General features: G+C 32.5%; 4 non-coding genes across 4 annotated transcripts; 1 reads left to right on the top strand and 3 right to left on the bottom strand.

Moving 5' to 3' along the window:
- Positions 1-789: 789 nt before the first annotated feature.
- Positions 790-861, bottom strand: Trnaa-ugc (transfer RNA alanine (anticodon UGC)). Its single transcript has one exon. It is a non-coding gene; the product is annotated as a tRNA-Ala (tRNA).
- An 885-nt stretch (positions 862-1,746) lies between these two features.
- Trnaa-ugc (transfer RNA alanine (anticodon UGC)) lies at positions 1,747-1,818 on the bottom strand. Its single transcript has one exon. It is a non-coding gene; the product is annotated as a tRNA-Ala (tRNA).
- Positions 1,819-2,935: 1,117 nt separating this feature from the next.
- On the bottom strand, positions 2,936-3,007 carry Trnaa-ugc (transfer RNA alanine (anticodon UGC)). The gene has a single exon. It is a non-coding gene; the product is annotated as a tRNA-Ala (tRNA).
- Positions 3,008-13,675: 10,668 nt separating this feature from the next.
- Positions 13,676-13,747, top strand: Trnaa-ugc (transfer RNA alanine (anticodon UGC)). The gene has a single exon. It is a non-coding gene; the product is annotated as a tRNA-Ala (tRNA).
- The last annotated feature ends 2,591 nt before the right edge of the window (positions 13,748-16,338 follow it).

Here is a 16,338-nt window from a genome sequence, read left to right as displayed (position 1 = left end):
TCACAATGTCGTTAAAAAGAGAGTAGTTTAGCGCTAACGCGAGGATTACAGTTTTTATGAAATTTCTTGAATGTACACCGAGCTATAAACTTATATTTTCACAAAATTAAAGCCCTTACATGTCTTACAATAAGAACCAAGTTCGTTTAAAAGTATTGTCATAATGTATACTAAGTTACCGGATCTACGGTACATACAGTTAGCTGTCAAGTCACGTGCCTCCATCGATCCGTAGTCTTCGCCTTCGGGAGGCTGTTTCGGATATTACTACGAAAAACAGGAAAATTTTAAATGGGAAATGGATGTTCGACATAAAATAGAGATTAAATTAAAATGTATTTCGACGTTAGTGAAATTTATAGTTGTTTTAGCTAAACTATATGATATATATATGGTATAGTTAAGTTAAGCTTGTCTAGCGAAAAATTACTTCTCTACTAGTATTTCCAAATATATATGCAAGTATATAAGCCACGCACGTGGCAGTTGCTTCCTACAGACTCTTTATATAAAAGTATAAATTATAATTATATCAATTTATTTTTATTTACTAGTGATATAAATAATAAGTGATTTTTACGTTTCAAATATTTCGCCTTTTATTAAAATTAATTATTTTTATACATCATTTTTAAGACGTTCTCTTTCTTTATATAAGATCTTTTACAATTAATATTAGGATTCTTTTCTCAGAAAATGTTCACAAAATGTATATTGTAAAAATTATTTATTTATTCAGATAAAGTAGGTAATTTTTACAATACTATTGTTGCTTTGCGCTTAAAAAAATGGAGATGCCGGGGATCGAACCCGGGGCCTTTCACATGCAAAGCGAACGCTCTACCACTGAGCTACATCCCCGATGACAACTTATTCGAAACGATTGTTATTTTATTACAAGTATTTCTGTATTGTATTTCGTTGTGTAATTGCTTTTTTTATTAATTGGTTAATTTAACCAGTCCATGAAACCTTCGTCCAACATAAATTCTTTATTTTATTTCGGCTTGAAATGTATCTAAGCATCTTTAGTTACAAACACAAGGGGGATATAACTTTTCCATGCGAAACGGGTCGCATTGACAGATCTTTCAGCAATGTTCATGGGTAGAGATGACTATGCGATTGCTTATACAAATCTAATTTAGAAAAAAAAAAACCAGATATTATGACCAATAGTTTTTTAATATATAAATATTTTCTTGTACGCTATAACTTGAAGACGAAGTTTGAAGGCGTATAGAATTACATTTATCACTAACTTACCGTAACAGCCTGTGAATGTCCCACTGCTGGGCTAAAGGCCTCCTCTCCTCTTTTTGAGGAGAAGGTTTGGAGCTTATTCCACCACGCTGCTCCAATGCGGGTTGGTAGAATTCACATGTGGCAGAATTTCAGTGAAATTAGACACATGCAGGTTTCCTCACGATGTTTTCCTTCACCGTAAAGCACGAGATAAATTATAATCACAAATTAAGCACATGAAAATTCAGTGGTGCTTGCCCGGGTTTGAACCCACGATCATCGGTTAAGATTCACGCGTTCTTACCACAGGGCCATCTCGGCTCATCACTAACTTAACTAGTAAGCAATACCTACTGAAAATTTAATGAAAAACATATTTAGCGACAAGGCTACTTATATCTAAAAATAAAGTAAAAGCGGCCAGCTTATAAAAAAGACATTTTTTATTAACCTCACATGGAATTTACATTAAAAAAAAAACAAAATAATAAAAATAATACATGGAGATGCCGGGGATCGAACCCGGGGCCTTTCACATGCAAAGCGAACGCTCTACCACTGAGCTACATCCCCGATGACAGAATATATGAACGTTAAGCACTGATTGTGTTCGACGTTTAAATCACACACATATGTAAATATAGTTGTATATTTACAATTTGCGGCCTCTTCTCTAAGCGTAAATTTAAATAAATACAAATATGAAATAAAAAGTAAATATAAATGTTTTATATTTAATTACATTTCACGATTAATCGACCTCTACTTAAAATTCCACTGGAATCCAACCAATTATCGATTGTGATTAATTAAAAAAGCCTCTAAACACGAATTTCATCATCACAATCTATGTGCGAGTTTATTTTAATAGACGTAGTATAAAAATATAGATTTACATTTTCAACACGATTTCATTATCATTTTGCACAGAAAAAAAAACATCATGATTTTACTTCATAATAACTAACGATATGTATCCTTGAACTCTCCATGAAACTCCTTTCGTATTGAATTTAAAAAATCGTTAAATATAAGCCGTTAAATTTGATCTTTATTTGAATGGAACACCATAGTTATTAACTTACATTATTCTAAGTTCAAAAGTTTCACTAGTTCCATACTAACTAACACTGCTATTTTACCCCTTTTCCCAAATATCACTGCGTTTAAGATCCGAGATTTGATGAATCTGTCGAAATATTATTAATGTATATATTGTGATGTCTTCTTGACTGTTATCGCACACAAAGGCTTTTCGCAAGGCAATAGCCAACTACGTTGGAGATATTATTGTGAAAAGGTGTTCGCAAGCAAAGTTGAACTCTCATACTCCGATGGGACGGCAATCCGACCTGATCGTAAAGAGTTCAAGCGCAGGACCGCTACGTGTTTTCCGAGACAGGATTGTTAATACTGACGACTTTCAAACTTTTTGCTAGTTCGTCGATTTTTTTAACAAAATAACTTAATAACTTTTTATTGATATGGCATTGAATCGAGTACCTCGAAGAAGAGAGTTTTAACTTAATTTGAAATATATTTTTTTCAATTTAAAATTTAAAAAAAAAAATTCAAATCATCACATATACAAAAATCATTAATTATTAATGATATTTTAAGGAATTCAAATCACAATAAACAAACTAATTACCAAATAATGTTGTGAACCCTCAATTTAATTATTCAAAAATGGAGATGCCGGGGATCGAACCCGGGGCCTTTCACATGCAAAGCGAACGCTCTACCACTGAGCTACATCCCCTTACATTACATTATTTTAAAACATTAGTCAAATGAATAAAATACAACACCTGTATTAATAAATAACGGTAACACATATAATAATGAAATGTGTTTTGCATCCACGACCAATAAATAGCAATAAGCACGAGTGTGCCCACAAAGACAGCTGTACTTTCTATTTCATCACTCTCAAACTCAACAACGGTTTTTTTCTCCTACTTGAGATTAAGGCCAAAGACCTCGAATCTGCAGACTTATAACCCACTAAACTTAATTTACATACTTATCTATAAAATAAAATACTAATTGAATAGTTTTTAAATAGTATAGCTGTAATGTAATGTAACGGAGTCACCGTTAAATAAGATCAAAAGTTTGCGCGAAAAGAAATAATTAAAAGTAAACTAATTATAAAACAATACAGTCGAGATGGGCCAGTGGTTAGAACATGTGACTCTTAACCGATGACTGTAGGTTCAAACTCACATAAGCACCACTGACTTTTCATGTGCTTTGATTGTTTTTAAAATCCGTCTCGTGCGCCGAGCACGGTAAGGAATGGTTTTTTTTATTGAATAGTAAGGTGGACGAGCATATGGGCCACCTGATGGTAAGTGGTCACCAACGCCCATAGACATTGGCATTGTAAGAAATGTTAACCATCGCTTACATCACCAATGCGCCACCAATCTTGGGAACTAAGATGTTATGTTCCTTGTGCCTGTAATTACACTGGCTTACTCACCCTTCAAACCGGAACACAACAATACCAAGTACTGCTGTTTTGTGGTAGAATATCTGATGAGTGGGTGGTACCTACCCAGACGAGCTTGCACAAAGCTCTACCACCAATAGATTGTACGGTGACCTACCTGGAAATAGATAGATAAAACAGACTTTTAAATTGCTACTGAACAAATTATAAAATTTCTTAAAATTATTTTTATTTCATGCATATTATGCGGTAGGTAGTAGGCGCAAATATGGCGCACAAACTCGCGGATGTCATAAAAACCGGACTTCCTTATATAAAGTTAATTTACTTAAATAATCGATAAATCTCGCGCCCAACTCCGAAATATAACAAAATTCGTGAAAACGCAAAAAGATTGAATATATGAAGCGGTGTGGACGGGCCGCAAGAAATCATTATTACGGTGGAATCCATACAAATAATTGGCCCGTAAACATGTCAGGGCGGCGTCTCTACCATGTATATTACATTAGGGTTGACGCTTTATTTCGTCAATATTATATTATATTAATACATTATATAAGTTTTTTATTTTTTATTAAAATGAAATAATGCTTAATGTAAAGAAACTCAGGCAGGTTTAATTAATTTGATCATTGTATTCGAACTTTAATTATTTAAAATGCTTTTCGTTCATTAAAGAACGTCAACAGGCGTTCATAGCACCGACCATTTGTTCCTAGCTAAATAAATTATGAAGTAGATAAATATGTTTACATTAAATTGTTGGAAATAGGAACATCATTTACTTAATCTGAGTTAATATTTTAATTAAATAAACCCTAATCGAATAAGTCAATAAATTTAAAAATAAGAAACGATTCAAAATAAAAAATAATAAACAAAAATATTGTTATTTTCACAACCATGAGCCATGACCGAATCCGTCAATGTCGTATCAATAGAGTGTGGAGGCGATTTTTTGGCGCGCACGGGTCGATGCTGCGCCATTGTGCGCAAGCGCAACCGGCTAACAATACACGTGATATCTTCATTCCTATCTAAACTACGATAATATCTTCGATAACAAATAACCTGTACTACGTGTCAATGGATAAGTCATCATTTGTAATGTCTATTATAACTGTAATTTATTAATTATAAACTAACATTAAATATTGTGTTAAGTTTTACTAAAATGGAATAACAACAGTGCAGTAAATACTCGACTAATATACGTCTTTACATATTATGTATATCAATAGTACTCATATGTACAATAAGTATTTCACTTGATATATGCAAGTTTTCTGTTGAAATCACCCTTCATCGCTGATCGAATGAATTGAAAGGGAAAATGAAGCAAATGAACTCAGTGGCTCAACTAGATTTGATCTCGAAAATTCACGTGATTTTGGGCCACTGTGCCATCACGGTAAAGTAATAAATGTATCGAAATATATTTTTAAATATCTATTATACATATATATAATTGTAAAAGTACTGAATGTACTAAAACTATTTGTAACAATGATATTAAAAAATAAATATTACATATATACATTAAAAGAATATGAAAATGAAATATCCCAAACAACAATATTCGATGTTGAGTGACTTGTTAAAAAGCCATTACTAAGCCCATAGCGCATATTTTAAAACAAAAAATTTATTTTAAATAATGCGTCGCGAGTTAAAATTATATATTATAATTATTTGAACTAAACGGTATTAAATAATATGTATATTTCAGTGTAACATATAATAAAAAATCTATATTAGTAGCCATCAAAGAAAATATGAGCACTTGAATTTCTATAAAAAACTCAGTTATCATTTATTTCTATCATGCATATCGTAAAATTGAGTAATAACAATAGCCCGATCCGGTAAGATTGAACATTCGATCGAAGTCTTAATGATTAGTTAAAACTCCAATTAGGAGTAATTAGTGAACTTTCAAGTCTATACATGAACGTATTCCTAATATGAGGAAAAACTAAATACATTAATGGAAAGTCAATCAAAGGCGGCACCTGCAGATTTATGACTTTTTTTCAACCGCAATTCCATGGTTTGTCGCTTAAATATTTTAACAATATAAATGCTGGCTCATATACGTGTGATTGCGTGGCCGTACCATAGGTTCCTTTTTGTTCCAAATACGAACGGATGCGCTTGCGCACGGCACATTTCAGCGGCCGATCAATCGATCAATACATCGATCGTTAGTTCGGCATTCCGCCGACAGGTGGCGTCATTGTCCGCCAGTAATTATAATGTAATTAATGTACGGTTTAATTAAACTCATCAGATAAGTCGCCATCATGGCTTATTGATGCTCCAATTAAAGTAATTAAAGGACCTTGTCGCGATCTTCTGATAGGTTGAAATTATAATTACGCTTGGCTGACAATATCCTTCATAGGAGTATCAATAAAATTGTCCAATCGACGTTTTACACTTATTAAATATTATAGCAATATTTTTATACACGCTCCGCCTTCCGCACGCTTGTGGTATTCCGGTTTTATAGAGATTAAGTTTTAACATATAACGCATAATTTCAATGCAAAATACTTGCTGATTTTTTATTAGATATGGCCCAAATATTCCAAATATGTTCGACATTCAACAGGTTTAACGAACAATGGTATTCCAGAAATTCGGTTAAAATGCCCAAGACCAAATATTCAAAAAAAAATATTCATCAGTCATATATATATGGCGATAAATATCGTCATTTTTATATGTAATATTACAGTCATTTTTATATGTTTATTGTTAGAGATATATCTTGCCAGAAACTGCAGAAAAAGCGTTCCATCAACCACCTCAAAAAAATCCCTTAACAATCCATTTATTATATTTTAGTTTTATCTTTCGTGCCGGGATATAAAAATTAAAATGCTCGACCTATTATTTTTATTCTGTCATTATTATTCAACTTCTTAAAGCAATGTTAATTTGTTACTGCTAACTAATTAAAACAAAAACAAGTCAGGGGAAAGGCGCAAGCATCGCAGGCACACTTCGAAGCGTTTTACGTGTACAAACTTGTAATTTAGCTATTTTACCCTACCGATAATTTAGCTCGGTAAATTTTTAGTCCCAAACAAATTCTAGATGATTTTTTATAATGACTATTTGAATAATTGATGACTTCTATCAAAACCGTGCACCACCCGTTGAGTTCTCATGTGCTTATAATTCGTCTTATACTGTCATTGATGGAAAACATTGTGAGGAAATCTGCATGTGTCGGATGAAAATCTGTCATACCTGTACCCACCAACTCGCTTTAAAGCAATGTGGTGGAATAAGCATTAAGAAAATCAAATGTTTTACAAAAAAAAAAAAACAACGACCAATTGACGCATTGATCAATGCAACAGGATTCCACGCTAATGGCCGCGAGATCAATGACTGCTAATCTATATATACCTGTATTAAACTATAACCAAGCCGAAAATATAAGATCTGTATGTTTTTATGTTTTTTTTTTTAAATTAAAAAAAATCTTATATATTACAACATCTATTTAAAATATATATTATGAAGTAATAAAACAATCTATTGACAGATATAGTAAGTAATATTTAAAGATTTTAACCCTTAAGTTATATAAGGTATTTAAAAAAAAAGTTAATATGAATATGAGATGGCAGATTAAAGTTCATATTTACAATTAATAACAATTACATAAATTTTAAATATAAACTCCAAAGTATATACATTCATAAATATTTACAAATATAATAAAAATAATGCAGAATTAAGAATTATTTATAACTAGCTGCTATTATTTAATATATATATATATATTTTTATAGAATAGGAAGGCAGACGAGCATATGAGCCACCTGATGGTAAGTGGTCACCAAACGCCCTTAGACATTGTCATTGTAAGAAATGTCAACCATCGCTTACATAGCCAATGCGCCACCAACCTTGGGAACTAAGATTTTATGTCCCTTGTGCCTGTAATTACACTGGCTCACTCATCCTTCAAACCGGAACACAACAATAACAAGAACTGCTGTTTTGCGGTAGAATATCTGATGAGTGGGTGGTACCTACCCAGACGAGCTTGCACAAAGCTCTACCACCAGTAAAATAAACCAATTTCCTCTGTCCCGGGTATTATTTTTTCAGTAAATTTCATCATTATACCTTCAGGTCTCAGGCTACTCTAATGCTAAATTTAATAACGATCAGTTCAGCGGTTCAATCGCTTAGGTCACAAACACACAAACATTTCGCATTCGCCAAACACAATTGATATTGACTGCGAGTTAATGTTGCCTTATATTATACATGTGGAGTTTGAGAGATGGCGCACTTACAGAACTTGGGAGAGATAGCATCGAAATGCCATAACATATACCATAAATGTAGACACTAAGGTTCCGCAGTGCTTAGAGTGGCGTACTATCAACTGATCTCGAAAGATAAGTATTAAATCAAACGATGCCGCTTTTTCAAACTCTATTCTTATTCATTAAAGCTTTAAATAAAACGGAAAAAGGCGCTGCGAGTGGGGGGCTGACATAAACCGTCTTGCAAAAAATGAGATTCCAGATTTTAACATAAGCCATATAAAAACCGAATTGACTCGAGCTCTGAACGATGTATGGGTTCCTCTTAGGTAAGAATGTTCTTTTTCTAAAGTACAGCGAAATTCTCATATTGAGCTAATATTTTTGTTGATGTAAATAATTTTTTTTTCGCTGTAAACGAACAGATGCTTTACGCATTTTAAGCTATGTACAAATAAGTCTAATTAGCCCTCGTATGTTCAGTTCTTCAAGCGTTTATTTATCGACAGATGTATTATATATAATTTAAAGTATCTTTTACAATAAATTGTACCGAGTAACATCGCGTGCGAATGTATGAAATGTATGCACGATGAATACACAAATTGTATAAAAAAGTTTATTATTTTCATTTAATTTCGAATCATCCAGTTACATGAACATTACCTAAAGCGAGTTCCCTTTAATCGTTTTCAATGAAACAATCTATAACCGATACATTGCGATCGTATATAAAATCGAAAAGTACCGGCTTTTGTCAAAGCGGTCGGGTCGTGCAAAAAATACTGTAATTATTTCACTCAAAGGGTAATTTCGACTCATTGTTCTTGAGAAATACCAATTATATACAATTACTTGTATATGACAATGTTTCATGGCATCGGCCGCGGATTCTTTCGTATCGATATAGAATCGATGTCGCAAATGTCTCGGATGCCCGGCGTGTTGGTTTCGGTGCCTTTGTTCTTGTAAAAAGTAGAACAATGAAACCTAAAGAATATTATGTAAGATAGTCGGTTCGATGTGACAGATAGGTGTGAAAAATTTAGAAGTATTCCGAATCCACTCGCTAGTTTTTACTAGAGGGCATTTTTCAATGTCACTATTGGAATCGTTCAGAAATCGTATTTTAAAAATATAATTTTATCGTCTTACTTAAAAAATATTTTTTGAAATAAAAACAATATAAGGCAATAAATGGTTAAAATTAGACATAAAGTGAGTAATATGTACTTAACTGAAACCTGTTAGACGAGAACTTTGTTCTGTTTCGTTCCTTCCGACTTGTGAACCGGTCGGGATAGAGCTGCCTGTCTTTCCTTAAACAGATAGATGCGTTAACAAAACAATGAAAATAACATTTTAATTCCGAAGTCGTATTTTTATAATACTAAATACCGTAACAAGAGCAAAACCGAACACCAAATATGTATAAGGCACAGTTGTTCTATTTCATCTTTTGAAAATTATTTGTATATATTCAATATACTTCTTTTTATTGCATACCAGTAATTATTATTATATTTTTAAGGGCCCGCTATTATATTTGCAATGAAAACTCTTGAATTGACTGACATATTGATTGCGGAATTATCGCTAGATTAGTGACAATTAATAGACAAACGCAATGCTTCTTTATTAAATAAAGATTTTGTCTTTGACTATGAAATTTTGTCGATCACAAATAAATCGTAGACAGCGTATTTTAGTAGATGGTCAAAACCAGTTCTAACTAAATTATTTATAGAAATTAATTTTATATTAACTAAATATTTTAACCATAAATATATATGAGCGTATGTATGTAACTATAAATAATGTTTACTGATGATAGGGCTTTGTGCGAGCTCGTCGGGTAAGTACCACTCACTCATCAGGTATTCTACCGCAAAATAGCAGTACTTGGTATTGCTGTGTTTCGCTTTGAAGGGTGAGTGAGCCAGTGTAATTACTGGCGCAAGGGACATAACATCTTAGTATGTGAGTGATGTAGCGATGCTTAACATTTCTTACAATGCCAATATGGTGGCCCATATGCTAGACCGACTACCTATACTATAAAAAAATACGTAAGTAAACTATGCAGAATCCTAAATACTTTAATTTTATTCGCACTTAACTATTTTTAAAAGTTTCTTTGATCTTATTTAATAATAACTGGCTATTAATATTACTTAAAATACGTAAGATAACGTTTTTATAATTTTTTAATTTAATTTTTTTTGTAAATATCAATATCAAGTCGACATAGTTTTTACTTAAGCAATACATAAACATCGGATCAATTTCAATTATAATTCTCTTTTTAAATATCGAGCTAAAGTATTGAAATATTATATTAATTTGCCGGAATTTTTTGTTACTTTTTACTTACATTATGTCATGTACGAACGTCCCTGGTGCATTATAATTAAACGGTACCACGAATGATATTCTAATTCGTATTTAAAACAGTAATTACTAAAGTATATCGTTTCCAAAACCTCATTAGCATCCATGCATAAAAGGATACAAAATTAGACGCCCTAAATTTGGATATTAATTAGCACACCATTTTTACACTGATCGTCGATTAAGCCAACAAATCGATGTTGAATTTAATGCTCGTGAAAGACCGGTCAAGCCTATCCACCGTATATGAGCAGACAATGATAAACCGAAAAGCAAAAACGCTCCCTTACTGCCATGGATTTATTATAATTACTTCGAGTCCGCCGATAATGACTCTTAGGGCTGTTTTACACGTGGTTATACATTCTTTGATATCGTTTCGTTGTAAACTAACACTATAAAATGTTGTGTAGCTTCCTGTGGACATGAAATTATGTATTATGCTTTATTATGTACGATAGAATGTATAATATAAAACTCTATATAAAATTCTATGGTCAAAAAAAACTTCGTGAATTTGTAATCGTTAAACATGAAGACTGGTCGGCTGGTCGTTTGAATTTCTTATAAAATTTTTGTTGAGATTTTTAAATCAAGAACTATTTCAATAAACGATAATATATATGTTTTAAAAAACAACTAATTATATTATATTAAATATTTTCAATTGCTGCTATTTTAAATTACAATGTGACTTATTGAATCTAAATCACGCCCGGTGTGAAATTATACTTATTATTGCGTAAGGATAAGGTATTTTTATACTTATCTCCGTAGCCTTTTCATTGTTAGGCTATTTCTGTAAGAACGAACACGAAACTCGCCGCAGAAAACGGTCGTGAAAAGTCAGAAAGTGATATGCGACATTGATCGTAATAATCATAACATTTCAAGAATACACGCATCAAAATAGTATATCACTATAAGTCAGTTGTCAACATTTGTCAACGAATTCACTGCGGAACTCGAAGTACATTAGAAGTACCAAACCTGATGGACGATAGTGTTTAATTCTTTTTATAAAATACATAGTAACCGATTAGACGAAACATTTACATTTAATTCAATTGTATAATATGATGCTCAAAAGTGCTTTTCGTGGATCTGCTTGAATGAAGAATACCTTGATTTTGGTATTTTATAGAAGAGTTAGATATAAATCATGTTTAACTAATATACTTTCAAAATTATATTTACTGTATTATTTAAGAGATGTATTGCTCTTGTTATTCAAGTGGTAAATATTTTCGATGCCATTTCTAATATAAACTTGGAGCTCAAGGGACCTCTTATATATATTTTACAATTTATATTATAACATAAAACACTAAAAAACCATAACTAGGACTTATATTACGTCAACCCACGTTTCGTTTTAGATGTTTTTTTGTTAATTACAACAATTGTTTGAACAAATTTTAAAGAAAGAATGACAAATACAAATTAGTACAATTACAAAATAATTGTATAGCCAATTGACGACAAGAATGCAGAATGCAAATATTTATTTTTAAGTGTCGTCGACGGCGGCGATACCTCTCGCGAGCGATCCACCCTGAGACCTCCAGGCGGAGGTGCTCACAGAAGTGTACCGGTTTCGGGTGGAAGCCAGGGCGAGCGGTAACAGTCCAGGATCCGCGGTGGTGGGGCGAATCGGGTCTCTAGCCCAACAAGCGCTGATTCGCAGATGGGAGAAGGACCTGAGGTCCCCATCAGCAGGCCTGGCGACAGTGGAGGTCACCCCCACTTGAATCATTGAGTAGCAAGGAGAAGCGGCACACTTACTTATAGGCTGACGCGGGTACTTACCGGACATGGCTGTTGCGGTAAGTATATGCACGGGATAGCGAGGCAAGAGGTATCACCCTCCTGCCACGAGTATGGTGCGCCACTGGACGCACTACACCTTGACGGTATGTGCTGCGTGGGGGCTCAGAGGCATTTCCTGGCGGTGATAATCGGCGGAGATTTTTCGGAGGGTTCCCTGTATCCGGAACCACCCTAGAAAACTAGAAATGGAGGCCTGCGTTGGGCCCGAGGCGGGCCGACCGTTGACCCCGAACAGACGGAGAGGATACCGCTGGTTTTTTAGTGGGTATTCCGACGCCTTCAGACCCGGTGAGCCCCACATACCCACCAGTGGGTGGGTACAAGAAGTGTCTTGTAGGGAAAAAGCGTTAACGCGTTTTTTCAACGACTTGACGAAAAAAACTTATTTATAAATTAATTTAATTTGATTTTTTATAATTATTGTCATCTATTTTTAACTATAATTAACAAATGACATTCATATTTACTTAAAGGTTTCATAGTAAATTTTAACCTTACTTAATTACTGTGAATCGTTTGCAAATATACAAAATATATGTTAATTAAATATTTAAGGAATACATTTGTGAAAATCTTACTAACACATTCTTTATTATTTAAAATATTTAGGTCGTATGGGTTCATTTCAATTTTTTCCAGCTTAGAGTAATAAGGAGTTATTGAGGGAATCCGTTAAATAACGTAATATACTGTTTTTATTAATTACTACTTTATACTAATTTTATTTTAAAATTGAAATTTGTGTAAAACATTATGAAACAATTGGTTTTGTTTGAATATTTTTTTGTTGTATTTTTATTCTAAATTTTTAAACTCCCAAATACTTTAATTTACATTTATTATTTTATACAAAGGCTTAACTTAATTTTCTTCTAGCCAGCCTCTTATAAAAAAAAATGTATATATATTATTTATAAATACTTTATTCCTTTATATATTAATTAATATTCGTTTTTTATATATTACATTGTTATATTTTTAGACTATACCGCTATCAATGCGCAGCCAACCATATAAACTCGATGTTATTTCTCTTGTGTCTGTGTACATGTACATGTGTGTGCATGTACAGATGTACAGATACACGCTTAAAACTTTACACCGATTTTAATTATTTTCACATCTTTATTAAAGACTTAAAACTTGGTTTAAAATAGTAGTTTATGGTTTTCCAATTCTGATTTTTTTTTTCACGGGGGTGTAAACGACCCTGTGCGTAGATAAGGGTTAATTGCAGGCTCACTACCACATTGAAACAGAACACAGTAATATAAATTGTTGCTGTTTTAAGGTAGAGCAGCTGATGAATTTCTATCTATTTTCTATTTCTATGATATAATTAGGATGTATCGGCTGAACAAACAATTTTTCTTTTCTTAAACGTATTTGTATACTTAAGTATGATAAACAAATTATTGTAATAAAATTACACTCATTTCGTATAAGTTACGTCGGGGATGTAGCTCAGTGGTAGAGCGTTCGCTTTGCATGTGAAAGGCCCCGGGTTCGATCCCCGGCATCTCCAGTTTTTTATGTCTAAAATGTATTAATATAGCAAACAAGTTTTATTGAGAACGTTTTGTGAACATTTTTCGAATAAAACCAACTATATTAGTATTGACATTTTTCCTACCTCCATTTTGAATTTAAAAAATGCTTTGATTTGCGTAAAGCCAATTAACATTGCTAGTATAAAAAACGATTAACGATTGGTAATGAAAACCTGTCCAATTTATTTAATTTTCCAATAATGAAAACGTCTCCGGCCGACTGACGCTGCATCTGCGCGAAAATCGAGATCCCGAAACTAAGTGCGGGATGATTCATGAGGCGTCAATTTGACAGAACAATAGGTTACGATCTACATACCTACATCTCAGTCACACCGTGAAACCGATGTGAAACCTTGCAGGGTTGACGATGGTACATTAAAAACAAATCGTGTCTTAACATTTGAAAAATATATTCCATTTTTTTTTTATATAGCAACATCCGTATTCATAAAATTTATAAGATGCCTGCATTCCCCTCCAATTCTATATAAAGTCTGTATTAGAAGTAGGTAGGACAACAGCCCAAGGGATTGAATATGCAATGTATTGAGACTGTCCATTACTTGAGAACTTGGGGGAACTTCATGTATCAACTCGTTGTTTTAGACCCCTTATGTATGCTAAATAATTGTTAATATATCTACTAACATAGTTTTTAAGCTTGTAACTAACACTATGGATATTTATCTGTAAATAAATATTTATTATCATTATTATATTATTACTTCTAAAGTTACATCTTTAATGTTTTAATTTATTTATTTTAATTATACACAAAAGATGAACACGCCTTTTTATAATGTATAATAAATAATATTTATTTTCCATTTCAAGTTTTTGAAACGATTACTCATATTTGGTCAGAAAATACTATTGGGGATACTCAGAAAATACTTTGGCAATACTCAGCCCTACAAAATCCCGTGTGTGTTTTTACGTAGATTCACGAATTCATCGCATACATTGTCTTAGTATGGACAAAATAAGTGAGTCGGAACTACAAGTAAGAAACTGTCTACAGTCTTTGAAATTCATACGAATATCACCCTTATTTAGTTATGTTCTTAGAGTGGATAATGCATTTTATATAAAAATCAGTGCATTTTCAAAAGTGCAACAGAAAATCAATTCTAAGTACAAATATATAGGACTTAGTTTCAAATGTTTTGTTAATATGCATTTAGGCAACAAACTATAACATAAAGACAAAAACAACGTGATGATGGAGAAGTAAGCAGAAACGTATTAAATTCGCATTGACGAAAATGCCAATTCGAAAGATTTCTTATTGCATCGAGATTTTTCTGTGGATCGCGGATTTTTGATGGTTCACGAAAATCGAGTGGATGCGACCGGTTTTTTTTTTAAATTGGCAATTAGGGCACGATGACTAAGACGATTTATTTCATTAATGTACGCTGTTAAATTATATGTGAATTTTTCTTCGTTCTCGTTCTAAAGGTGATTCGAGAAATATACTCGTTTGCTTAAAATATATTGAGTTTCTCCAAAATGGTTTTACAATTAAGTTACAAAACACTTTTTTGAATTTCGTCTTGTATTATTTATTGGTTTTACATTTCGTACGCTAATAAAAATCTCTCCAACAAAAAAAAAAATACAATATAGATATACAAGTGTAGAAATAATTTTGTACTTAAAATTATTTGTTATTTTGGGGTTGAAAATTGGGTACTTTCTGCTTAAGCGTATGTGTGTTATATATTTTTAATATTTTAAAATATATTGTTTTTCTTTTTTTTTATTTGATTTGAAATGTATGGGATAGCTAATACGTCTTAGAATGCTAATGTCTATGGTTGGTGACTACTTAACAGTCTGCTTACTTAATGCAATAATACTGTTTGAAGATACTCGGGTGACTTTACTGTACAAATTCGGTTTCTCCCGGCTCCAACAAGCGCTTCTATCGCTCCCCAGTCTCTGCCTCATATTGCCATTCTGAAGGTGTCTTTCTTTACGTCACTTAATGAGGCTGACTCCGGTTTTTTGATGAACAAGGAATTATATGTCAGAACTTGCAATTAAAATTGGATTTCATCGTTCACATAAGATTCAATCAACATTTCATTTCCAGTTATTTTTATTAAGACGTAATCAAACAATTTGTGTGATCTCCACAATGTCCCCCGGATTACTTATGATTTACGACGTCAGCAGAGCTAATGCACCATTACTGCTCTCCCGATAGCCATTACTTGGGGCTACGAAACGAACTTTGTTATATCGTATTTTTATTTCATTAAACAACTTTACAGCAATCTCTTTCGTATCATTGTTGTGTTTAAATATTTATTAATAACTATTAGAATCAGTTACATTAAAGTCCTAAATATATACAAATATCATAAATCATAATATATGTCAATAAGTAAATATTATACGACTAAAATAATATTTATATTAATCCTCGTTTTATTTTGTCTCCACTGGTGAAAGCTTCTTTCCGGTTCTGGTTCTGGCTGGTTCACTTTACCTCAGATAATCAATGTAATTGCGAATTATTAATAATATTATTTAATTGAATATTTAATTAATGATC

Source organism: Nymphalis io, chromosome 20 (genome assembly GCF_905147045.1).
Source record: "Nymphalis io chromosome 20, ilAglIoxx1.1, whole genome shotgun sequence".
NCBI lineage: Eukaryota > Metazoa > Arthropoda > Insecta > Lepidoptera > Nymphalidae > Nymphalis > Nymphalis io.
The sequence above is the reverse complement of the archived record's forward strand: the minus strand, read 5'-3'. Positions and strand labels throughout refer to the sequence as shown.